Here is a 27,433-nt window from a genome sequence, read left to right as displayed (position 1 = left end):
TCGAACGCTGCTCCTTTCGTTAGTCCGTCTTTTCTTTTTGCCCAGACCCGGACGTCCGGGTTGAAGGTGGGAGTTTCCGGGTTTCGGCAGTCGATGGTGCCCCCGGGGTATCGTACTACAGGTCTTGGGGCTCCGTCACGGACAGGGACCGTAAAATATTTTCCATATTTCACCGCTCCCTGTGGAATATTGTTTTTTTACAAAACCACTGACAATGAGAAATTTCCTAGCTAGCGTGAAGGAAAGTTTAAATTCTATTAAGGACACAGAGGCGAGGATTATGCATAATCTTTCTTCACTTTTATTGACAGCAGGTTCAAAGTTCAACAAGAAAAAACTACAAAGCCCATGAGACCCACTCCCATGGCAACCACTGTCCAATCACACTGCCATCCGACTGAATGTATAAATATCCTAGCGCAGTGACGTTCTTCCTCGTCTTCACTGCGAACTGACTTGGATCGTCGCTAGGTAGTCGCAGGATTCACTCCTAAGAACAAATGTGAATAATAGGTAAGCAATTGAATCCGCAAAATTCAATAATCATACAAGCGGAATTCTAATCCTCTGACCAACATAGCAAGCAAAACCAATAGTACCAAAGTTAGGTAAAACATCTGGTATACCGCAAAATAACTTTACATAAAGGAAGACTGAATATACCACCTCTCAATGGATGAATTCCCTCCGGGTGGGCGACATGGCCACCGTGGCGGGTGGGATAATCCTCGCCTCCGTGTCCTTAATAGAATTGAAACTTTCCTTCACGCTAGCTAGGAAATTTCTCATTCTATGTCAGGACCGGAGGCGAGGATTATGCATGTTCAAAGCTTACTCACCACCAATGAAGCGGCTTCATGAATAGGTTTAAAATATAACTTTTTAAAAGTCGACTCGGAGGACCAGTCGGCCGCATTCATAATGTCTTCCAATCTACCGCCTACTTGGATTGCTTTAGAAGCCATGGCACCTCGGGTGCAGTGAGCTCCAAACAGCTGGACATTGATGCCCGATTCCGATAGGATCCACCTGACCCACCGGGCGATAGAAGAGGAGGAGACCGCTTTGAAAGGTTTCTTAATGGAAATGAGCAATTGCCTCTCTCCCAGCGGCTGAAGTTCCACCGTCACCTCTTCGTATCTCCTTAAACATCTAACCACGCATAGCTTGGGTGTATGATCAAAAGCCGGATAGGTTACTGACCTGGTACTAGACTTTGTACACCGTGAAATCGTGAAAGTGACTACTCCGGCAAAAAAACTCTAGCGGATACATCCAGAGCCCTGACATCGGAGACCCGTTTGCAAGAGATGAGGCATAGCAAGATTGCCAGTTTGGCCGATAACTGTTTACGTGACAAATACTGATTATCCGGCCATGTGATCAAGAAACGTAAAACCTGATCAACATCCCACAGGGAGGCATACCTGGGTTCCGGTGGTTTAGCCATGCGAATGCCCTTCAATAGCTTGCACACCCACGGATGTTCCCCTACGGGACGATCTTCAATCGGAGGATGTCCTGCTGAAATCGCAGAACGAAAAGAATTAACTGAGCAATAAGATTGGCCAGAAGCCGCTAGGCCAGCCAGAAAGTTCAAGATATCGGTAATCTGGGCCCCCAAGGGATCGAAGTGCCTAGCCAGACACCAACGAGCCCAGGCATTCCAGGCTGATCTGTACCTCTTGCAAGTACTAGGGGCCCATGCCTGTCTGATGAAATCCTCAGCCTCCCGTGAAAGTCTGTGGTCCGCCCAGCGATCCCTGAAATCCTCCAGGCCACCAGAGAGAGATGGCCCTGAAGAGCTAGCGGGTGGAATTGCCCCTCTGAATTCGACAGTATGTTCGGACGAACCGGAAGCAGAACAGGAAGATCGCAAGAGAGCTCCAGGAGCGCTGGAAACCAAACTTGAGACCGCCAGAGCGGTGTGATCAGAATGACTGTCGCCCCCTGGCGACGAACCTGAGCCGTTACTCTCGGTATCAGAAGGAAGGGGCGAAACGCGTAGTTCTGATCCCGACCCCAGTCCTGCAGGAAAGCATCGACTGCGCTCGCGCCGGGATCCGGACGCCAGCTGAAGTAGCGAGGAAGCTGATTGTTCCACCTGGACGCAAAGAGGTCCACCGTACAAGGACCCCATCGATCCAACAGAGCTAGGAACACCGCTCTGTCCAGCCGCCAATCGCTGGGATCCTCCAGATATCTGGAGTTCCAGTCCGCCAGTACGTTCTGGGACCCCGGAAGATACTCCGCTGTGACCGAGATTTGACGCTGCAGGCAATAATGCCAAAAATCTTTCGCTAACTCTGCTAGGGCCTTCGAGCGGGTCCCCCCCAGGCGGTTGATATACTGTACCGCCGAGACGTTGTCCATCCTTAGAAGGATGCAGCAAGAAACCTTGTCCCGCGTCAGGGATATGATTGCAAACGAACCAGCGAGGAGTTCCAGGCAGTTGATGTGGAGATCGAGCTCCTGCTGGGTCCAGCGGCCCCCAAAGAAGATGTCCCCACAACAAGCTCCCCAGTCGAATCGACTGGCGTCCGACTCTATGATCAGGTCGGGGGCGGCCCCGAATATTGCCCTGCCGTTCCACGCTTCCATGTGGTCCAGCCACCACTGGATCTCCGTCCGCGCCTCCTGGGACAAAGCTATGAGCTCCGAGTACGAAAGACCCCTTTGCAGATGATGGGCCTTGAGGCGCTGCAGGGCCCTGTAATGGAGAGGGCCCGGGAAGATGGCCTGGATCGAGGAGGAGAGGAGCCCCACCACCCTGGCCAACTGCCTTAGGGAGATCCTGTCCCATCTCAGGACCGTGGACAGTTCCTTCTTGATCTTCTTGATCTTCGGGCCCGGGAGACTGAGGGAGGCTGCCTGGGAGTCGATGAGAAACCCCAGAGAGGTCATCGACTGCGACGGAAGCAGTTCCGACTTCTGTGAGTTGATCACGAACCCCAGATCCTGCAGAAGTTGAATAGTTATGTTCACATTGGATACGAGCCGCGATCGCGACTGGTCCATCAGGAGGATGTCGTCGAGATAAATAATCAAGCGAATCCCCCGAGCCCGCAGGTATTCCACTACTGGCTTGAGTAGCTTCGTGAAGCACCACGGGGCGGACGACAGGCCGAATGGCAGGGAAGAAAACTCGAATGCCTGTCCTCTCCAGATGAACTGCAGGAACCGGCGATGAGGAGGAAAGATGGGGACCGTAAGGTAGGCATCCTTGAGGTCCAACCGCACCATCCAATCCCCAAGCAGTAAGAGATCTCTGAGCATGTGAATGCCCTCCATTTTGAAGTGGCGGTACACCACCCACTCGTTGAAGGCCTTGAGATTGATAACGGGACGAAACCCTTTGTCCTTCTTTTCTACAAGGAACAGGTTGCTCACGAAACCCCTGGGGTGGATCGTCGACGGGTGGATAGCTTCTTTCTGAAGAAGCTCTTGAACCTCCGCGTCTATCAATGTCGCTTCCACGTCTGAGAAAACCAAGGGCCGTGGAAGACAGTCCTGAACTGGAGTCCCCAAAAATTCTATGTGGAACCCCGTGACCGTCTGCAGGACCCAAGCATCTGACGTTAAAGAGGCCCACTTGTGGGCGAAGAAGCGTAGTCTTCCTCCTAGAATGCGAGGGGAAAAAGGGTAACACTCACCGTCAACTCCTCCGGGGGCGTTAGCTCCACCACGGGCGGACCTCTTGGACTTCCCTCTACCCCGGTTGGGGAAGAAGGTACCCTGACGGCCATCCCTCTATCCGTTGTTTCGCGGTGGGTAGGGTGAGGGGCCTTGTTGGAAAGCACGGCGGAAGAGCGACCCCTGCCTCGTCCGGCCCCTCCGAAAACCTTTCCCGGAAAGATTTTCTTAAATCGAGCTCTGCGCCTTATCAAGCGCCGAGAAGGTTGCTACGAACTTGCTCAACTCCTTCAAGAAAGGATCCCCAAACAAGTTCCCTTGGGCCACCGCCCCTGCCTCTGAATTGGAGAGTTCTCCTAACTTAGGGTCTATTTTAATAAGTAAGGATCTCCTCCTCTCTGCAGAGAGGGCGCAATTTGCATTCCCCAACAAGCAGACCGCCCTCTGGGCCCATCCCGCCACAATATCTGTGGGTAAGGGAGAATTGGACCGCTTAGCCCGTTCGGCAAGTTGGATGATCTGCGTGAGGGGTCCCAGGACATCCAGTAACTTATCCTGGAATCCCCTCCAGGAACGATCGATACCCTTCTTCGGGTCCTTGACGTACTTCCCGAAGAAAGTACACATCTTGGGATCCAGATCAGGGGTAGCCGCCACTCGATCTGGTAGAGTCGGGCATGGGCATTCCGCCCGTAACCTAGCCCGAACTTCCTTCTCTAGGGGCTGGCGGATTTTGCTGGCCACATAATCCGCCACCCTCTTATCCGGATGCCACTCCGAAGAGCGAGGGTGATATAAGTCCTCCGGGTGGAACATTTCCGCCTCCGAGTCCTCAGTCTCAGGCGGGTCTGATATATTAGAAGACGGGCGCCAAGGATGCCCTGCCTCCTGATCCTCCTCAGAGGAATCCCCGTCCGTGTCCCTCATGACCCGCTTAGGGGACCCCTGGGTCGGGTCCGATCTTGTGTGAAACACCTCACCGGTCTCTCCGGGCTCAGACCCCTCCCGGAAGGGTGGCTGCTGTAACGTGCGCGCACTCTTACGGAAGGATTCAGCCAGATGACCGAATCCTTCCAGGTGCCCCGCGACACGCTTGCGGCATTTCTTGGGGACTGCCTCTCCCTGTAGGTCAGTCTCCGTCAGTCCCATCCCTGTTCCCTTAAACACGTGGTCCGATAATCTGGCCACGCTGTCTTGTAAGGGCCCCAAAGCCCTATTGATAGCCTGCGTCAGCAGGAGGTCCATCTCAGGAGCCAAGGCCCTCTGGGATGAGCCCTCCCCCAGGGACAGGGTGGGGAAAGCATCACGCTCGTGCGTGAGGGACATAGTAGGGAAGTTTGCAGGACAAAAAGGCCCCTTTTGACTTTGTAGGGCAGCCCCCCCGCACTCCTGCCGTCGCAGAAAGTTCGGGCCTTCACGAGCGGAACGCCCGTTGAAAAATGAGGCCCACAGCCGAAAATCACCGACACGCGGTGTCTGTGGGGGTTGGTAGGGTTTAAAGTGAGCAGGGACTCGCTTTAAACCCAACGCGTTTATCTGCAGCGTCCGAGCGCAAACGCGACTCGAAACGCTGAAGAGAAAACGCTCGGGAGCACTGGAGCGCGCGAAAGAGCGCCCTCTGGTGGACCCGACAGAGATTAATCTGTCGATCGCGCTCGGGCTAAAAAGCCTACCGCGCGTTAATGTTGCCAAGCAACAGGTATACAAACACACACAAGCGCGCACGCACGATCGATCGATCGTATCGAGAACAGTGAGAAAATCACAGTAAATCGTTAACCAAGACCGCTTTCTTAACTCTACAACTCAGAGACAGAGAAGGGGCACTTATCTGACAGAGAGCAGTGAAGAAAGAGGAAGAACGTCACCGCGCTAGGATATTTATACATTCAGTCGGATGGCAGTGTGATTGGACAGTGGTTGCCATGGGAGTGGGTCTCATGGGCTTTGTAGTTTTTTCTTGTTGAACTTTGAACCTGCTGTCAATAAAAGTGAAGAAAGATTATGCATAATCCTCGCCTCCGGTCCTGACATAGAATTGTCATTTAAGGTCTGCTACACAACCATAACTTGCTCCCCCTGACATGAAATCCACAACTATTCCAGAAATGGACTGCTCATGATCTCACATGATATGACAGATGCCATTGAAAATGATATTGATGACATCAATGATGACATTACATAAGAACTTATCATTGACATTATTAATTACATCACTAAGGATTCACTAGCTTTTCTTTGTTAGATTGTTATTTAACGATGATGTGTTGTTATGTTCAGCTGTTTGCTGGCTGACAATTGCGAACTCTCAAACAAAGAATTTGTGATGCAAGCTATTATTTTATAAACCATAACTAATGAATTTCAGGGTTTTATTTTAGGTTTTGGTGTGAAAACATAATGGCCCTCATTCTGACCCTGGCGGTCGGTGATAAAGCGTCGGCCAAGCCGCCAACAGGCCGGCGGTCTAAAATATGCAATTCTGACCCTGGCGGGAACCGCCAACACAGCCCGCCGTATTAACACTCCGCCCGCCACGGCGGTACAAACAAACAGCGCGGCGGTTCCCGCCAACAGCCAGGCGGCAGACAATGTACCGCCCACCCTATTACGACCCACCAATCCGCCACCTTTTCCGGGGCGGGAGCACCGCCGATAAGAACACGGCGGAAACAGACTACGAACGGGAAAACGCTCACCTCTACCCACTCCACGCGAGATTCCGGCAGTATGGAACCAGAGTTGCAGGTCATCCCCGCACTCCTATACCTGCTCATATACCAGGAGCACGCCCGGCGGCGCGGAGGACATCGGTGAGTACTGCACCTACGACACAGGGGAGGGAAAAGATTACCGGCACACACCCACCCACCCACACCCACTACAACACACACATCAATGCATTCCCACAGATCACTGTCACAACCCACAAACCACCCCCCTCCGAAATAATGCAAAGACCAAAAGAAGAGATCATAAACGGGCAGATATATTGAAATATGTACACCAGTAATCCCAATAAATAAATAAACTATGTACAAAATATATACAGCTACTAAATGTAGTCCAACCACTGTCCGTGGATCACAGGGGTCCTGTGCAAAGGGGCAAGGCCCAGTCCCACGACAAGAACTCCACGGAGAGAACACTGCAGGGGCATCAGAAAGAAAATAGGACAGGCACCTCAGGGGGAAGGGAAGGGGGGGCACCTCAGCCACCTGAGTACACGACGCCAGTTCCACGAGGGGACTCCATGACCACTGGCCCATCCTGGGGAGAGCAAAGCCACAGTCCCAACAGTCCATACAGTGGGTGGCCTGCCCACTGGGCCATCCTGGGGAGAGCAAAGCCACAGTCCAAACAGTCCATACAGTGGGTGGCCTGCCCACTGGCCCATCCTGGGGAGAGCAAAGCCACAGTCCATACAGTCCATACAGTGGGTGGCCTGCCCACTGGCCCATCCTGGGGAGAGCAAAGCCACAGTCCATACAGTCCATACAGTGGGTGGCCTGCCCACTGGGCCATCCTGGGGAGAGCAAAGCCACAGTCCAAACAGTCCATACAGTGGGTGGCCTGCCCACTGGGCCATCCTGGGGAGAGCAAAGCCACAGTCCAAACAGTCCATACAGTGGGTGGCCTGCCCACTGGGCCATCCTGGGGAGAGCAAAGCCACAGTCCATACAGTCCATACAGTGGGTGGCCTGCCCACTGGGCCATCCTGGGGAGAGCAAAGCCACAGTCCATACAGTCCATAACAGACCCCACTGCCACTGGAGGAGGCAAGTTGGCCAGAGGACATCCTGCAGCCCTGCCCGAGATAGATCCTGCCCTGCCACGTCTGCCAAAGGGCCAGCGGTTCTTGCCTTGAAGGGCCCAGTTCAGCGCTCCTTGCCTTGAAGGGCCCAGTTCAGCGGTTCTTGAGACGGCGGGGCCCAGCGGAGCGGTTCTTGAGACGGCGGGGCCCAGTTCTGCGGTTCTTGAGACGGCGGGGCCCAGTTCAGCGGTTCTGGAGACGGCGGGGCCCAGTTCAGCGCTCCTTGCCTTGAAGGGCCCAGTTCAGCGGTTCTTGAGACGGCGGGGCCCAGCGGAGCGGTTCTTGAGACGGCGGGGCCCAGTTCAGCGGTTCTTGAGACGGCGGGGCCCAGCGGAGCGGTTCTTGAGACGGCGGGGCCCAGTTCAGCGCTCCTTGCCTTGAAGGGCCCAGTTCAGCGGTTCTTGAGACGGCGGGGCCCAGTTCAGCGGTTCTTGAGACGGCGGGGCCCAGCGGTGCGGTTCTTGAGACGGCGGGGCCCAGTTCAGCGGTTCTTGAGACGGCGGGCCCAGCGGAGCGGTTCTTGAGACGGCGGGGCCCAGTTCAGCGGTTCTTGAGACGGCGGGGCCCAGCGGAGCGGTTCTTGAGACGGCGGGGCCCAGTTCAGCGCTCCTTGCCTTGAAGGGCCCAGTTCAGCGGTTCTTGAGACGGCGGGCCCAGTTCAGCGGTTCTTGAGACGGCGGGGCCCAGCGGTGCGGTTCTTGAGACGGCGGGGCCCAGTTCAGCGGTTCTTGAGACGGCGGGGCCCAGCGGAGCGGTTCTTGAGACGGCGGGGCCCAGTTCAGCGGTTCTGGAGACGGCGGCCGGTCTATGGCCAACTGCTAATTGCCTGGTGGTGCCCTCCTGGGCAGCGGGGATGGTGCTCCTTCAATGCCCACCTGGGCTGTGGGTGGTGGGGCCCTCCTGGCCAGCTGGGCTGGGTCCTCCCTGGGCAGCGGCTATGGGGGTGGTGGGCTCTCCCGGGGCAGCTGTGCCGGTTCCTCCCGGGGCAGCGGCTATGGGGGTTGTGGGCTCCTCCTGGGCAGCAGGCCTGCTGCCTGACCTCTCCGACTTGCTGCCCTTGCCCTCCTTAGTCGTGGGCCTGTGGCCCTTTCCTCCCTTTGGAGCTGTGGCTGGTGACTGTCTCTGGGTGGTGTCTGGGGGGGATGTAGAAGGCGGGCTCCTGCGGCGCCCCTTCCGCCTTCTGCTCCTCTTCCCAGGGGGTGGGCTGGCTGTCCCCTTGCTGCTGGGCGAAGATCCAGACATGCGGGCTGGCGGGCTCCAATACCCCTGCACCCTTGTCAAGGGGGCTGCAGGGCTGGTGGTGGCTGAGGTGCTCTTCTTACCCCGACGAGAAGGAGGGGGGGACTCAGGGTCAGGAAAGAAGTTATTAGTGGCGAGGAAGAGCTTCTTGGGACAATGGAGAGTGGTAGGTACAGTGGGAATGGGAGTGGAGGGAGAGGATATGGTTGTAGGTGAGTCACGTTTGCTGTCTTTGGGTGCAGGTGCAGGAGGGATAGGCTGTCGTGAGGTGGATGGCTGTTGGGTGGGTGGGTGGCTGCGTTTGTGTGGTGTGGAAGAGGGGGTGACAGACACAGTGGGAGAGGACACAGGGGACGTGTAAATGGCAGTGGGGGTGGTGACTGCACGTGTGCGGACTGGAGTGGAGGGTGTGCTGGTGATGGAAACACTGGCTGATGGTGAGGTGAATGGAGGTGTGAGTGTAGACGTCACAGGGAGGGAGGAGGGAGACGAGGAGGTGGGGGTCACAGAGGTGGTAGTGACTGTTGGCATGTCTGCATCGGAATGTTGCGTGTGTGAATGTCTGCGTGATCTGTGGTGCTTATGTTTGGATGAGCTTCTCTTGGGTGTTGAGGTGTGTGCAGGCTGGTCTGATGGTGTGGGTGGGACAGGCAGAGGAACAGGAGACTGGGAGGAGGGAGTTAGTAGAGGCAGGCAGGAGACAGGGACAATGGCTGCCGTCAGTGCTGAGGCCAGAGCCTGGAACGATCGCTGATGGGCAGCCTGACCCGAATGAATGCCCTCCAGGTACGCATTGCTGCGATGAACCTCCCTCTCCACCCCCTGGATGGCATTCAAAAGGGTAGTCTGCCCAACAATGAGCGTTCGGAGGAGGTCAATGACCTCCTCACTGAGGGCAGCGGGGGTAACAGGGGCAGGGCCTGAGGTGCCTGGGGCGAAGGAGATGCCCGGCTTCCTGGCAGAGCGGGCACGGGGCGAATGCTGAGGGGCTGCTGGGAGGGCGGAGATGGTGCGCTGGGTGGCGGCTGTACCTGTAATGGCGGGGGGCACGGATGGTGCCACCCCCGCAAGGGAGCCCCCTTCCGAGGACGTGTCCGTGTCGCTGCAGGGTCCAGTCGTCCCCGTCGTGGAGCTCCCCTCGCCCTCCGTCTCACTGGTCCAGTCTGACTCTGTGGCATGGCCCTCCTGGGCCATGTGAGATGCAGCTCCCTCCTGCCCCGATGCCACTTCTCCTCCGCCTGATGATGCTGATGCACACAAGCACAGAAAGACAAACAAAAAGGGGGGGGGAGAGAGAAATAAAGGGATATTGAGTACATGGATCTCCGGTACAGTTAGCGGACATGACAGACACAGATGCCCCCTGCACTAAGTTGCGCACTTGGGGTCCGCTACGCATTCCGTGGAACATGCCCTACACGCCTAGAGTTGACAACTGCACCCATGGATGACACGGCCCAGGGATGGCTGTACTGACAAACTACTGAGGGTGGTGGCTGGGGACACAGGGGCTTACGGGGGTGCCCAGCCTACAGATATCGCCCTGGCCTAGGGGGACCCACAGCCCTCCTCCCCCACCCAGACACCTCCACTGCGCGACAACAGAGTAGATAATGCTTGGACTCACCCCCTTGTGTCTGCTGTGCTGCCCTCACGCGCCCATCCAAATCAGGGTAGGCCACCGCCAGGATCCGGAACATCAGGGGGCTCAGTTGACGGCAGGCACCCCGCCTACGTTGGGAGGCCATCCCCAGCAGAGACTCGGCGGTCTTCTTGGTCCCGCGGCGGATGTCCTCCCACCTCTTGCGGCAGTGGGTGCCCCGTCGATGGTGGACCCCCAGGGTCCGGACTTCCTTGGCGATGGCACGCCAAATCCCGATCTTCTCATGGGCGCGGACCTATGTGACACGTACAGGGAGGGAGAAATACCACGTTCAAGTTTGTCAGCATTTTCCTTGCCAGTGGCCCAACGCCCCCCATCCCCGCCAGGCCCCCCGCCATGCCCCCCGCCATGCCCAACATGCCCCCCATCCCCGCCAGGCCCCCCGCCATGCCCAACATGCCCCCCATCCCCGCCATGCCCCCCGCCAGGCCCAACATGCCCCCCATCCCCGCCATGCCCCCCGCCATGCCCAACATGCCCCCCATCCCCGCCAGGCCCCCCGCCATGCCCCCCGCCATGCCCAACATGCCCCCCATCCCCGCCAGGCCCCCCGCCATGCCCCCCGCCATGCTCAACATGCCCCCCATCCCCGCCATGCCCCCGCCATGCCCAACATGCCCCCCATCCCCGCCAGGCCCCCCGCCATGCCCCCCGCCATGCCCAACATGCCCCCCATCCCCGCCAGGCCCCCCGCCATGCCCAACATGCCCCCCATCCCCGCCAGGCCCCCCGCCATGCCCCCCGCCATGCCCAACATGCCCCCCATCCCCGCCAGCCCCCCCGCCATGCCCCCCGCCAGGCCCAACATGCCCCCCATCCCCGCCATGCCCCCCGCCATGCCCAACATGCCCCCCATCCCGCCATGCCCCCCGCCATGCCCAACATGCCCCCCATCCCCGCCAGGCCCCCCGCCATGCCCCCCGCCATGCCCAACATGCCCCCCATCCCCGCCAGGCCCCCGCCATGCCCAACATGCCCACCATCCCCGCCAGGCCCCCCGCCATGCCCCCCGCCAGGCCCAACATGCCCCCCATCCCCGCCATGCCCCCCGCCATGCCCAACATGCCCCCCATCCCCGCCAGGCCCCCCGCCATGCCCCCCGCCAGGCCCAACATGCCCCCCATCCCCGCCAGGCCCCCCGCCAGGCCCCCAAGCCAGCCAGTGGCCCCAAATCCAGATTGAATTAAACTCACTTGTTGGTCTGGAGGACCGTAGAGTAGCGCATACTGGGGGAGGACCCCATCCACAAGTTTCTCCAACTCCTCTCCAGTGAAGGCAGGGGCCCTTTCCCCAGGTGCAGCAGCCATTGTCCCTTCCAGACCGAGGTCACAGCAACACTTGCAGTATAGGTCCTCTCCTGTGAAAGTTCAAGTCGCAAGTGGATAAGTAGATAGAAAATGGCGGTCACGTCCGCGGCGGTGCGTACCGCGGCGGTGCGTCCCGCCACCGCCGGCGCCCTTCGCCATTGGCTCCTGAAACCCATAGCCTTCAATGTTAACCAATGCGGCTTGGCGCCGCGGTCTTCGCCCGCCGCGGTGTGCCACGCCAGCGCAATGACCTCACATCCCATTGTCACACTTCACAGGTCAGGCAGCCGCCATTTCCAGGGCCCACATGGCTCAATTTCAACTGCGTCACACAGGCCTAGGCCTTGCATAGCCACTCAGACACGCCATTCACTGCATAGAGAATCGTTTACTGTGCTAGCTGTGAGTACGTACCTGTGGGTTGCTTGACTGTGTGCTCCATGTTGTCCTTCCTAGGCACCGTCCGCTGGGTTGGGCGAGGAGACGGATGAATCCTCCCGTGTACCGACCGCTGGTGGACCTGTCGACAATGGAAGAACGCCACATTATCCTGACCTACCGTCTTAACCGTGCCACTATCCATGAACTGTGTGCCCAGCTGGAGCCCGACCTGATGTCCCCCATCCGCCAACCCACAGGGATTCCCCCTCTGGTGCAGGTCATGTCAGTACTCCATTTCTTGGCAAGTGGGTCATTTCAGACAACCGTGGGAATTGCTTCTGGGATGTCTCAGCCCATGTTTTCGAAGGTGTTATCCAGAGTGTTGTCTGCCCTGATGAAATCCGTGAGGAGCTACATCATTTTCCCTGAGGTGGGCGAATTGGCTACAGTGAAGGGTGATTTCTACGCCCTTGGACATATTCCCAACGTAATTGGTGCCATTGATGGGACCCATGTGGCTTTGGTTCCCCCAAGAGACAGGGAGCAGGTGTACAGGAACAGAAAAAATTACCATTCAATGAACATCCAGGTGGTGTGTTTGGCTGACCAGTACATCTCGCATGTAAATGCCAAATTCCCAGGGTCAGTGCATGACGCCTACATCCTCAGGAATAGCAGCATCCCTTACGTGATGGAACAGCTACAGAGACACCGTGTATGGCTAGTGGGGGACTCTGGGTACCCCAACCTGTCGTGGCTACTGACCCCAGTAAGGAATCCCCGGACCAGGGCAGAGGAACGGTACAATGAGGCCCATGGGCGTACAAGGAGGGTGATCGAACGCACCTTTGGCCTCCTAAAGGCCAGGTTTAGGTGCCTGCATATGACAGGTGGATCCCTAATGTACTCACCTAAGAAGGTGTGTCACATCATCGTGGCCTGCTGCATGCTTCACAACCTGGCTTTGCGCCGCCAGGTGCCTTTCCTGCAGGAGGATGGTCGAGACGGTGGTGTTGTGGCAGCGGTGGAACCTGAGGAGAGTGACGAGGAGGAAGACGACGGGGCTGAAACAGACAACAGGGACAGAATCATTGAACAGTACTTCCAATAGGACACAGGTAACATTTCAAAGATAATTTAGTAAATGTTAACTACTCTCCTGCATCTCTGCTGCCTGTCTATTTGCCCCAGTGTATGATGACTGAGTTTTGGCTTTTCCCTCCCTATTTCAGATCTGGGGTCCCCACTACGAGTCCTGTGCTTCGTTTCCCCATGGACTACAGCTTTGTGGCAGCTGTTTGTTGACTTCACCATGTACAAGGACATATTTGCACTGTCATGTCAATTACAATATATTGAAATCACAGCCAGACTCCAGATATTTTGGTGCAAAATAGGTGTTTATTTAAGTGCTCAAAATGGGATGGGTGGTTTCAAGTGGGTGGGGGCTATGGTGAAGGAATGTCCATGGCAGAGTCCAGAGTAACAGTCACACAGGTGCATTGTCCAGAGGCCTGAGGAGAGATGGAGCATGGGCAGTTCAAGGATGGACAGGGTGACAATGTGGGACAGTGGGATGACATCAGGTGGTATCCATTGCTGGCGGGGGTCTTGACATCCTACTCTGTCTTCTTGCGAGATCTCAGGGCCCTCTTGCGGGGTGGTTCTTCTCCTGCAGGAGGTGGGGGTCTGGTGGGCTGCTGCTGTGCGGGGGCCTCCTGTCCACTAGCGCCGGCGGAGGTGGTTGGCTGTTCTTGGTCCAGGCTAGTGGCAGGGGCCCTTGGGTGTTGTTGAGTGTCCGCCCTGGTGTTGACGAGGTCCTGCAGCAGCCCTACCATGGTAACCAGGGTGGTGTTGATGGCTCTGATGTCCTCCCTGTACCCCCGATAGTGTTCCTCCTGCAGTACCTGGATCTCCTGGAACCGGGCCAGTACCGTCGCCATCGTCTCCTGGGAGTGGTTGTATGCTCCCATGATGGTGGTGAGGACCTCGTGGAGAGTGGGTTCCCTGGGCCTCTCCTCCCCCCCCCTGTCGCACAGCTGCCCTCCGAGTTGCCCTGTTTCCCTGGGCCTCTGCCCCCTGGCCGGTGTGCCCACTACCACTGCCCCCAGGTCCCTGTTGTTGTTGGGGTGGTGGGTTATCCTGGGTGCCCTGTAGTGGTAGACACACCGCAGATTGACGCGCCCTGGAGACAGAGGCATGGGCCCGCTGGGTGGGAGCTGTGCTGGTGTTCCCAGAGGGGTTTGGGTCTGTAGTGGCCTGTGCCTGTGTGAGGGGAACCGACTGTCCAGAGGTCCCCGATGGTCCGGGCTGGTCATCGGTGTCCAGGTCGACAGAGCTGCTGTCATCGCTGACGGCCTCTTGGGTGGGGGGTGTGGAGAATTCTGGCCCCTCCGCCGCGGTGTGTTGACGGTCGGGTCCTGCAGGGGTATAGAGGTATGGTTATAGTTTCAATGTGTGGCATATGGGTGTATCTATGGGTTCTCGTGTCCCCAAGTGCTGGCATTCGTGTGTGGGGGCTTTGGTGAGGGTGGCTTGTGGGGGGGATGTGTATATGCATTGGGCATGCTTTGGTGATGGGTGTCCATGCTTAGTGGACGCATGCAGGCCTAGGTTTTGGGATGTGTGGGTTGTGATGGTGAGACATTGGCGGGGAATAGGTGTGCTGGGGGTGGGGGTGAGGATGGTGGTGGGGGTGAGGATGGTGGTGGGGGTGAGGGTGGGGGTGAGGATGGGGGTGGGGGTGAGGGTGGGGTTCGAGGATGGGGGTGAGGGTTGGGGTATGATTTGGCATGCAGGTGGGGGGGAAGCAGTATTGAAGCTTCAACTTACCAGTATCCATTCCTCCGCCGACTCCTGCGAGGCCGTCAGGATGCAGGATGTTCAAGACTTCCTCCTCCCATGATGTGAATTGTGGGGGTTGAGGTGGGGGTCCTCCGCCAGTCTTCTGCACGGCGATGTTGTGCCTGGATACCATGGAACGCACCTTCCCCCGTAGGTCGTTCCATCGCTTCCTGATGTCTTCCCGATTTCTGGGGTGCTGTCCCACTGCGTTGACCCTGTCGACAATCCTCTGCCATAGCTCCGTCCTCCGGGCAATGCTGGTGTATTGTATCTGTGTGCCGAACAGCTGGGGCTCTACCCGAACGATTTCCTCCACCATGACCCTGAGTTCTTCGTCTGTGAAGCGGGGTTGTCTTTGGGGTGCCATGGGGTGGTGTGTATGATGTGTGGGGTGGAGTATGTGTATTTAAGTGAGTTGAGTGTGGTGGTGTGTGTTGTTTTGTGTGTGGATAGTGTGTGGGTGATGGTGTTGAGTGGCTGTGGCTGTTAGTTTGTGGATGCTGGTGTCTCGCTCTGGCCTTCTTTCAGAATTTTTTAGCGTAGGGGTTTGTGGGTGATGTGGGTGGGTGTTTTATATTGTATTGTGTGTGTGGGAGTGGTGTGTGTATGTGTATCAGGTGTGTGGGATTCAAATCGTCCAATGTGGCTGAGTTTTGTTCGTTTGTTTGTATTCTGACCGCGGCGGTGTGTCCCGCCAATGGAATACCGCGTTTGAATGACCGCCGCGTGGATTCGTGGGTCGTAATGGCATGGGCGTATTTCTGTTGGGGTGACGGTGGAGGTTTTGTCACCTCCACTTTTCCGCCGACCGCTGGTCTGGCGGTCTGTTGTGGCGGTCGGATTTTCGGAGGTTTGCCTTCTGCGGGTCAGAATGACCGTGGCGGGTTTCCGCGACCGCGGCGGGATTATGGAGGATTTCTGACCGGCGGGAGGCGCCTTTTACCGCCGAGGTCAGAATGACCACCAATGTCCCTTAAACTGTGTTGTTTCACTAAATTTCTTATTTCTCCCCATGTGATTGTTTCAGTGTTAGCATTACCAGAACTCTATGTTTTTAATTAATGTTTTTTCAGTAAATTCCAGTATTTCATTTTAATGAGGAAATTCATAGTTGGAGGTATGAGCACTATCCATGTGTCCTGCTGTGCACGCCATTCAGGTCCTCCACCCAACCATCTGGTGTCCGGCAGAGCGATTTGTAAATGTCACCGAACCCTAAAATGAGAATATAGGGCTGTATTACACATGTTACACATCAGATGTATTTTATATTAAATTGTCATTGTGGAATAGCAAACTTGAAAAATCTGTGATTTTTTTCATAATATAAAATTCACAGATTTTGACACATTGCACTATTACAAGAAAATAGTAACTGAGGCCATTGATCATCCTATCGTATTCTTGAAATATTAAAATATGATTCACTGAACTAAGTTTTAGGGATGAGGTTTGGACTCAAAGTCACAGTAGTATATTCAATTGTGAATTTCTTTACATCTTATTTTTCATCGCAAGGTCTATCAACATATTCATCAACCTTAAGTCCCTTTCAACTTTAGGTTTTGTTCAGAATTTCATTTGTTGTTATTTACAAAGAAATTTTTATATGGAGGCATGTGTTTACTAAATGTCGATCTCAATTTATTGAATTGTTACCTGCCTTAGATCAGTATGAACATCTAAAAAATTAAAATATGATCCAATGAACTAAGTTTAGGGATGAGGTTTGGATACAAGGTCACAGTAGAATCTTAGCTTGTGTATTTATTTACTTATTATTTTTAATTGCAAATTCACTATCAACCATATTCATCAACCTTAACTCCCTTTCAACTTTAGGCTTTGTGCAGAATTGTTTTTTTTTTTTTTTAACAAAGAAAGTTTAATTTGCAATATTCATGTATGTATACACTGATCATTTTTCATAGGAGGCAATATTTATTAGGTTTCAATTTTCTGAACTGTTACTTACCTTATACCAGTACTTCTTAACATAAAGTAAACAAAAGTATATTTATTCTTCGGAACATTCATCCATTCCGCAACAAAGGTGGTAAAAAAGGAGCTATCTCAATCATTATCAGATTGAGGCAGGAATTAGCCAATTCATCATAAGCAGGTCAGCTTTTTTATTGGTCTGCGCTTGTTGCCCTCCCAAGCTCCTCTGGCTGCTGCCTTTGCCTTGCCTTGGGAACGAACTGAGAGCCTGCGTGACTCTCAGTTTGAGGCCCTCCTCTACCCACAGGCTACTGCCTGCGCCTCATTCCTGGTGGCCTACTGGCCTTCTACAAGTACGTTTCTCTCTCTGTCTCTCCTTTACTCCTGCTTTTATACTTCTGCCTTTGTCACTGTGCCTTTTTCTTTTTCTATCACTTCTCTTCATTTTCTGTCTCTTCCTTGACTCTGTTACTCCTCTGCCCGGACTGCATCCAGCACCAGGAACCCTGGATCTGAGACAAGCCATTCCCTGGCCAGCCTCCTTTACGACACCAAGACCTGTCACGGTCTGCACATCTCTTACCACTGTTGGCTGAAGAACTTGAAGGAACATCCAGTCTTCTACTGGTTCTGGGGTAGCCAAAATAGGGGCGGCCCTTTCTAGTAGTCACGGTGCTGCTGACTGGAAAAGATGCCAAGGCAGATGGTACCCTCCAGAAGGAGTCTCAGAGGAAAAACCCCAAAAGTTGGCAAAACCTCTATCACAGGAACTCCTGAAAAAGAGGAAAAAGAAACAATGAAAGAAGGAAAAATAGAATAAATCTTGCAGGAAAAAACAGGAATGCGGAAATCACAAAAAAAACAGTAGCAAGGATCACCACCAAAGCGGAAGTGTTTGCAACACAAGGAAGAAAAGAACTGAAGTGCCTATATACCAGAAAACAGGAAGTGACAAAACAGGAAGAAAGTGTGACACCATCTTGGATTGAGAAAGACCATATAGAAAAGAATAGGAAAAAAGACCAAGTAGAAAAGGATAAGGAAAAAGGGAAGAAGAATACCGAGGAGGAAAGAAAAAGGAAAAACCCCAAGGAGGTAAGAATAGGTGAATTTCAGGGAGGGTGGCAGGGGCTGTGGCGCGACCCAGAGCACAAAATGTGCCTCTTCGGTCGCACTGTGGAAACAGGTAGGCAAAACAATGGGCTGCGCTGATGCCGGCATCCTGAAACTCAGACCGCCGGCCCGACTGCGGCTTGAGAAAGAGCTGCCACAGTAGTGCGCGGCAACACAAGACCCTCCACCACCTTAACACCAGACGTCTCAGCACCTGCTACACTGCATCTCCTAAGGACATCCAAGGACCTTTTTACTGCTGGAACTGCAACCACAGGTTCAGCCACAACAAACAACCAGAAAACCCCAAACCTCATCAACTACCTCCTTCGAAATATACGCTCCCTCCATAAGCACATAACAGAACTTTGGGACCTGATCGACTCCACCCATCTGGACATCGCATTCCTAACCGAAACCTGGACCAACCCTAGCTCCGGACCAGACATCGCCATCGCAATCCCAGATGAATACAACATCCTAAGAAAGGACCAGCCCTCCCATCCGGGCAGAGGACTGGCCATCGTACACACTGCATAATGGTCAACACGGAGGAACGCTGCACCACAATGGAACACCTACGCTTCCTGATCCACACCACTCACAACTCCTCCCTCTGCTGCACTGTGGTCTACAGACCGTCAGGCCCCCACCCAGCCTTCATCAACGCCATTGTAGACATCACCACCCCCCACGCCCTGGCGTCCACTGACTACCTCCTCCTTGGCAACTTGTACTTCCACCTCGAGGACCGCAAAGACCAAAACACCATTTCCCTACTCGACAACCTTGCCACCCTCGGACTCCAGCAACTAATCACTGCGCCCACGCACGCTGCAGGACACACGTTAGACCCCATTTTCACTTCAGGCGACCAGATTACCACCAAGAATAGCTCCATCCCGGACTGCACTGTCCCTCACTGCCTACACTTCGCAATCACTGCACCCAATAGCCACCTCCATGTCCCCAGTGCCCCCCACAAGAAATAGAACAAAATCACAGACAAGCAACTCACCACAACCCTTGCCAAATCATCCCCGCCGCCCACCGACGACGCCAACACCGCAGCATGCAACTTCATCACCTGGATCCCCGAATGCACCAACTCCTTAGCCCCCCTTCGATCAACTTTGGTCAGGGGCATCCCAAAAAGAGCCAGGTGGTTCACCACCGAACTCCAACAATATCTAGGCAGGTGCCTAGATAAGAAATGGAGAAACACCAAAACCAGTGAAGTCCTCACCTCCTTCAGAGCCGCCACTGCCACCCAACACATCTAGAATGCAAAAAAAGCCACACTCATCAACACCTCCCCGCACAACACAAGAGAACTCTTCACGGTTATCAACAAATTCACTAATCCCCCATCCACAGCCACCAACATCCGCCCATCGCAAGACCTCTGCAACAAACTGGCCACCTTCTTCCACCGCAAGATTATGGTAATCTATGACAGCTTCATCCTGCAGAACCCGCCCAGCATCAGAACCTACGACTAACCCAGCCCCCCAGAACCCAGCCAAACTGTCCACAGCTGGTCCTCTCTCAGCACAGAAGAGAATGAAATCATCATGAACAGCATTCACTCCGGAACTCCCACAGACCCCTGTCCTCACCACATCTACAACAGAGCCAGTTCATCCATCGCCCCCGAACTCTGCAAGACACTAAACTGCTCTATCAAAACAGCCACCTTCCCCGATGATTGGAAACATGTCGAAGTCCGTCCTCTCCTGAAGAGACCCACAGCTGAGTCATCAGAGCTAAAGGATTTCGGGCTCCTCTCGATACTACCCTATCCGGCCAAAGTCCTGGAAAAAGCCATAAACTCACAGCTGAGAAAATTCATTGAAGGCAACAACTCTCTGGATACCTCCCAGTCTGGCTTCTGCAGCAACCACAGCACGGAGACAGCTCTTCTTGCAACCTCTGATGACATCCACAGACTCGACTGCTGCCACACTGCAGCACTCATACTTCTCAACCTCTCAGCAGCCTTCGACATGGTCTCCCACATTACATTATGCGCCAGACTCCACAACGTATGAATCAGCGGAAAAGCCTTGCAATGGATTCACTCCTTCCTCACCAGAAGAACACAGAGAGTCAGGCTCCCACCCTTCATATCTAAACCAACAGAAGTCAGCTGCAAAATCCCTCAGGGATCCTCCCTGAGCCCAACGCTCTTCAACATCTACATGGCCCCGCTTGCAGCCATTGCCAGAGGCTACGGAATGTACATCGTGTCATTCGCCGATGACACACAACTCATCATTTCCCTCACTGAAGACCCGGACAAAGCCAAGAGGAACTTTCACACCAGAATGAAAGCCGTCGCCACCTGGGCGAGGGAAAGCTGCCTCAAGCTCAACTCAGACAAGACCGAGCTCATCATCTTTGGAAACGCCACTTCAGCCTGGGATGACTCCTGGTGGCCCACATCACTCGGCGTCCTACCTACTCCGACTGACCACGCCCGCAACCTGGGAATCATCCTCGACTCCTCCCTAACAATGACCCAACAGGTAAATGCAGTCACTTCTTCCTGCTGGCACACCCTCCGCCAAATCTTCAAATGGATCCCGGATGACTGCTGCAAGATAGTCAGCCACGCCCTAGTCACAAGCAAGATTGACTTTAGCAATGCACTCTACGCCTGCACCATGACAAAGAACATCAGGAAACTACAACTCACCCAAAATGCCGCCGCCAGACTCGTTCTGAACCTCCCCCGCCAGGAACACATCTCCCAACACCTGAGACTCCTCCATTGGCTCCCGGTGGAGAAGTGAATCAACTTCAAACTACTCATCCACACCTACAAGGCCCTTCACAACATCGGACCGGCCTACCTGAATCATCGCATCTCTTTCCATAACACCGCGAGACCCCTTCAATCCACCCAGCAGGCACTAGACACCATTCCACGCATGTGGAAACCATTCCACGCATCTGGAAAACCACCGCCGGTGGAAGATCTTTCACCTACCTCACAGACAAGAGCTGGAACAACCTACCCATCCCCCTCAGACAAAGCCCATCATTCACCATCTTCAGGAAGAACCTCAAGACATGGCTCTTCGAATGAGGCCCAGACCCACGACAAGAGCCTTGAGACCCTCACAGGTGAATAGCTGCGCTTTATAAAAACTGATTGATTGATTGATTGTTCGTTCAAAGAATGAAAGTCATTTGGAATACCAGGCTGATACTAGGTGCCCCCCAATATCATCACCCCTCCTCTCTTTAAGAAATTAAATTGCTCCTCATCTGAGAACTAATTCAATTTAGGATTTTGTGCATTGCCCACAGGACAACTGCAAAGGACCGCACCAATATCAGCTGCTGGCAATGTGCTCTGGGTTCTCAGAATACACAGTGTTCACCACATTGTGTACATATTCCACGATGAAGTCCGACACACATGCACATCACGTCATGAAATTAGACACCTCTAAACAGAACACTTACTTCTGTACACAACTGCTCTTCCTCTTGAGGAGGAGACCACAACCTATTCGGGTACAAGCACATTTCTATTCTAGGTGTACTGCTAGTGGCTCCTATGATAATGTGAGTAATGGCGGCCCTCTGACTCTAATTCCAGCTAATACTTGTTTCTTATAAAATGCAATGTTTGTGTCCACTCTTTTCTACTCTTCTTCCCTCCCTTTTACACTGCAGAATCTGACTATTAGGATAACTGCAGGACCATGCTCCCCATGAGGAACTTTTCATGTTTACATATTTGCTTGACCTTCTCACTTCACGTGTGCAGTATACCGTATATGTTGTTGTGATTATATAATGTGATGTTGGGTGTGTATATGGGTTTTGTGCTCATCAACATTATTATTGTGCAGGATATAAAACAATTAATTCCTAACTTCAAAGGTTTCACCCCACTCTTTCTAAACAACTCTTTTAAGACAATGTGCTATGGATTGTCTTCTTAGAAACAACAACAACATCCCCATAACTTGTTTCAATTGTAGATATTCTTGGAGGTACACTCCCCACCCAGCATGGAGCATAACCCTATGATGAACCATGCCACCTTGTTGGGATAGGGTCCTTGCATCCTAAAATGGAGACTTCTATATTCATTGCGGAATAATTTTCCAGAAAGTGTTTTTTACGAAATGTCACACCTTTTTGCTAGTCATTTGGTTAGGAAAGATATGTTATGGCCTGTACTAACTCCCCCTCTAAAATCTCCCTTTGTTTGATTGGTTATATGCAGTTTGATGTTCACGAATGACCACACACCATTCCTCCGTTCTCTGTCTACTAAAAAATGAAGCCAGCAAGAGTGTCACTAACTCTTGTGCAGAGTTTATATTGTTGTTGCTGTGGTAGGACCAGGCTCTGATACGACCAGGCTCTAATGCTTGTGCCCCCTTCACAGTGTTTTCAAAGTTGATTCACTCAAGTCCAAAAGTTGAACACGTTAGCAAACACTGCTTCACTATTCTCGTTATGGTGTTCTCTGCATCCTGGAGTTAGCTGCAGGCATAGTTTGCAAGTAACATTGTTGTAGTGAAATGTTCACCAAATTCTTACTATTGTGGTTGTACCTATACTGTGCCAACAATTAAGTGTACATTGTTTAAGGATATCACTCCATTTGCAACAATGACTCCTTCTGCATCAATGTCAACCAAAGTAGTCCCATACCCAGGACATAGGCAGACTAGAGTGACCAACTACCATTACTTGGATTGGTGCGTCATTGTTCTGTGGATAAGGTGCCAAAGGTACTAATCCTCCAATTTTACCATCATATGGATGCCTGTCCTTCACCTTCACTAGCAGACGTCTCTCTGCCATGTCAGGATGAAATCTAAATTAAATTAGGTTCCCATCTATCACATGAAGTTGTGGGTGAAGTCAGGATTTGTAGCTATTAAATAGTGACTGTCAGTGTCTCAAAACATAAATGGTTTACTTGAGGTGCTGCCTGGGCCTCCATGCCTGCCTTACCTGTGCCTGATCCTCTGACCAGGCCTGGCCCTTTTGGACCCCCCTCTGACACTTCTGGATTGAGACTTCACCACCTCACAGTCTTGCTTCTGCCGTCTGCCTCCTTCTCCACTCCCACTTATTGACTCATGCTTTGCTGCTCTTTTTTTCCTATTTGCCTCTTTTTTCTTGCTCTATCATTCTTGCCTTCTTTGGCACCTTTGGACTGTTTGCCTCTTCTCTTAAAAAAAATTCTCATTCCTGCACTCTTCCATTGTTTTGCTTTCTCCCTTTCTCCTAACCCTCCCTCTGTCCCCTGGTTCTCCTGTCCACTCATTGACCTACTTAATGGCTGCTGCAGCGCCAAAGGGCTACTGGCACGCCAAAGGCAAGCCTGTCTGCACCTGTCCACACACCCCACACATTGAGTGCCAGGTCCCATGGTCCTCCTCCTGCCCACCACAGTCACAAACACTATTTGGCCACAGACCTCCTCTCCCGGACATCCTTTCAGGTGTTGCTCCCAAACCTACCCAACATGCACTGAAGGCGGAACATTCTCTTGTGCTGCCTACCACTTCTCCTGATCGACCTCCCCATCTGCAATCCCACCCCTTCCTCACTCCGCAAATGACTCAAGCCTGCTGAACACCCCCACACACAGCATCCACCCCACCCCTGACATGCCTCCTCCTCAATAGACACATCATCAAAGGCTGCAATCAGTCCCTGCAGATCTCCCCCACCCCCAACTACAATAGCACAAGACAGGACAGACTATGCAAACCCAGAGGAGGAGGAGTCATTGTCAACAAAGAAAACATCCACATCAGGAAACTCCAGGAACTGGTCCTAGATCCAATGCTATTGCAGAGTTCATCGCACCACTGATGCTCGACTTCAGCTGTTTCATCTTCCTTGGTGGCCTCAACTTCCACCTGAACAACCACACTGACCGAAACACCAATGACCTCCTGGAAGATCTGAACACACTCAGACTCAACCAATGAGTGAAGGACCCCACATTGGTTGCTGGATACCTTATCAACCCTGTGTACCAACTTCACCAACATCATGGTAGGCAAGCCCAACCCTCTCACCAGGACTAACCATTCCCTCATCTGATTCGACGTACAACTACCCACCACCATTGCACAGCACCCACCAGACCAACTGATGTAACTCAAACAAGATCCTCAAAGAAACCCATACTACTTAACTTCAAACCCACTACTTGTCGCACTAAGAGAACCTCTCCCAATCTATCACAAACTTCTAGTCCTCGATCACCTCCTGTGGAAGACAGCCTTGTTGTGCTCAAGATCTTCGTCACGTCATGGACAAGGTCACAAGCAAACTGGTACACAGTCACCAAACGTCACTCTGCAAAGCTGGAATTCTGTTGGCGATGACAACAACAGGAACACCTACAGATCAGATTTCAGGTACTACCACCAGTGATCCAGATCCACCAAATGCTCAATCTTGAATGAATGGATTAAAAGCAGCTCCAACAACTCTAACATAATATTTTCCATAGTGAAATAATTCACCTTCCCCGTCCCCACCAACACAACTGTTACCCCGTCACAAGACCTCTGCTCCCAGCTCTCTGACTATTTTAGCAACAAAATCAGCACAAAATATACAACTTCACACACCTACCGAACCTTCAACCTGACGAGAACTCTCTGGAAACTTTCCTCATCTGCTGACCCATCATCACCCCTTCTAGAGCCCCTTCTGACCTTTGTCCAACCTTCATGTTTACAAAAGGACTCAACCCCATCTGCATCATCCTCACCACAATACTCAACAACTCTCTCACAACCAATACCTTTCTGGATGCTTGGAAACACACCACCATTCTTACCTTTCTGAAAACACCTTCAGTGGACATGAAAACACTGCCAAACTACTGATCAATCACCCTACTACCCTGCCCAGCAAAAGTCCTGGAAATACTCATCAAAAACGACTGGCTGGCCACCCCAACAACAACCACCTCCTGGAACTTTTCCAATCGGATTCAGGCCAAAAGACAGCACTGCAATTGCCTTAATTACTGCTACCAAGAACATCCGCCTCATCATGGACAAGAGTGGCACCATAGCCCTCATCCATCTGGACATCCCTGCCACATTCAATACATCTCTCACCTCATCCTTATCCAACACCTCCACAACACTGGAATACAAGGACACGCACTCCGCTGAGTCATGTCCTTCTTCACAGGTCACAAGCAGTCAGCTCGCCCCATATACTACCACCTCTTCCAACCTGATCTGCTTACTCAGATGACACCCAGCTCATCCTCTCCCTCTCAACACCTCCATACCCAGACTAAATTAATCAACTGCTTATCTGAAGTTGCAAACTGGATGAAGACTAACAGCTTGAAACTTAACCTTAACTAGGACAAGACAGTCAGAGGTGGTTCTCTTGGGAAAAGACTTCACTCTGGTCCTCGGGTGGGGATCCTCAGAAGTAGAACATGCACACCCACTAGGTCGAATAATGCCAAAAACCTAACGATCATAATCGACAATCAAATCTTGATGACACTCAGGTCAACTCAGCCACTTCCTCTTGCCTCCACACCCTCATAGTCCTCAGGAAAATCTTCAAATGGTTCTTACTCAACACCCACAGAACCATTACATAAGTCATAATCACCCGCAAGCTGGACTACGGAAATGTACTATATGTCAGCATCACCGCACAGCTCACCAAGAGGCTCCAGAATGCAGCTATCAGACTCATGCTCCAACATGCACCATGCTGTTACATTTCTGCACATCTCAAAGACCTCCAATGTCTCCCTATCCATAGATGTGCCCTACTCAAATTACTCTATTCAAACTACTCACACACAGATACAAAGCACTGCATACCCAAAGTCCTGCATACCTGAACAGCCTCGTTAGCTTCCACACACTTATGAGACACCTCTACTACTCTAACCTCCTGCTCCCTCATGTCCCATGCATCCGAAGAGCCAAAGCCTGGAACAATCTCCTACTGAACATCAGAGCTGCCAATTCAATTCCAGAATTCTCCAGAAACATAAAAACCTGGCTATTCTAATATGTAGCAGTGAGGCCAGCACTCATTCTCAAGGAACCAGGATCCCCTCCAGTGTTACATGCACGCCATAGAAGTGCAAGTGAAGGTACAAGGGATTGGTTGCTGTTGTGTGCAGTAATCATGATGCTTAGGCCTTCACTACAAGCAGTGGTATTTCACCTGGAGTAATTATTCCAGACACAATTCTGCAACTCACAGTTCCAAGTGTCTTGTGTCTCTGTTTTGCTTCACTAATGACCGAGCTGAAACACTCACGCACTGACAGAAATCTCTGGAATGCGCTTCTTAGTCCAAAGAAGACATTTCTTATTTCACTAGGCAAGGTTCCTAAAAGGAAATTAGCATGTTGAAAGCACACGTTTAAAATTTAAAAATGGTCACAGGAATAATGTACAAATGATTCTCTACTACAGTATACGCAGAAAATATATGTATCTGTATTATAATGCAAAGCAAATAATGAATTAAATAGTATACATCACCATTAGGCAAGGGCAACACTCCTTCATCTCTCTCCTAATCAGCATCATATTGCCAGATCCCAGAATCAATCGAGGAGAGAGAGATCAATTGTCCTCACAGGAAGGATGACACACTCTAGTGTCCTGGATGCGCCTGAGATCTGCTCTGTCCCCGGTCCATCTGGCATCGGCCTTTTATACTTTGAACAAACAAGAGACGAGAATCCCAGACTTCCCTCTCCCAGCAGACGTTTATTTATTAAAAAAATGCTGATTGCTTTCGGCTAGCTTTGAAAATAACACGTTGGGATTTGGCCACAGTCCCAAGGTGCCAACCCAAAACAAGGCCGTTCCCTGCAGTCTGAGTAAATTCTTATCAACCAAAGCCCTTGGTGGGAAAAAGTACGAAAACAAGGCAGAATGCACATTATACAATGTGGAAAATCGCTAGCAACTTTTAATACGGCAGTGAAGCTAAGGCTAAACTGAATACACAATGGAGGCTGTAACTGGTGACCACTAATGTGACCGTGGACAGCTAAGCCAGGTGCAAAGTGGTGCAATACAAAGTCAGTGGTCAAAACACACATATCACTACAGTCTCCAGGGTCAGGTCTGCAAACTGTGAACCTGATAATTCAGGGTGTGGAGGCAACAGATGCTGCCGGGACAGCACTGTGGGAAACAGCATTGCCCAGCCCCTATCATCAATATACAACTGTCCAGGGGGAGAAGACGGTGCTCTTCCACGACAGGTCAAAGCCTACATTTCAACCCAATCCCTACCACTCCTCGGGCTGACACTATCCTGCACAGAGCAGTTAATAAATGTCTGCATTTTTCCGCAACTGGGGAAAACTACACTGGAATCTCTGGGACCATATGGTGAGTCCACATTAAAAGGAAAACAACTCCTAAGTGCCAGAAATGTGGTTCTGGGATAGCGGTTGTGTAGGAAGTTGGCTCTGTATGTGCTATTTCA

At 52.5% G+C, this 27,433-nt stretch overlaps 1 protein-coding gene across 2 annotated transcripts in view; it reads right to left on the bottom strand.

Annotated features, from left to right (window-relative positions):
- The window catches only part of TMEM19 (transmembrane protein 19), a 547,743-nt gene that overhangs the window by 458,207 nt on the left and 62,103 nt on the right, over nt 1-27,433 (bottom strand). The window contains exon 2 of one of the 2 annotated variants that reach the window (XM_069228349.1): nt 17,409-17,598. The gene's annotated coding sequence lies outside the window, so the exon portion shown is untranslated. Of the gene's footprint in view, nt 1-17,408; nt 17,599-27,433 lie in introns of those variants that run through there. The other variant, XM_069228346.1, reaches the window with a different exon arrangement.

The sequence above is a fragment of the Pleurodeles waltl genome, chromosome 4_1 (assembly GCF_031143425.1).
Source record: "Pleurodeles waltl isolate 20211129_DDA chromosome 4_1, aPleWal1.hap1.20221129, whole genome shotgun sequence".
Classification (NCBI taxonomy): Eukaryota; Metazoa; Chordata; class Amphibia; order Caudata; family Salamandridae; genus Pleurodeles; species Pleurodeles waltl.
Note: the sequence above shows the minus strand (reverse complement) of the source record. Positions and strands in the feature narration are given on the sequence as shown.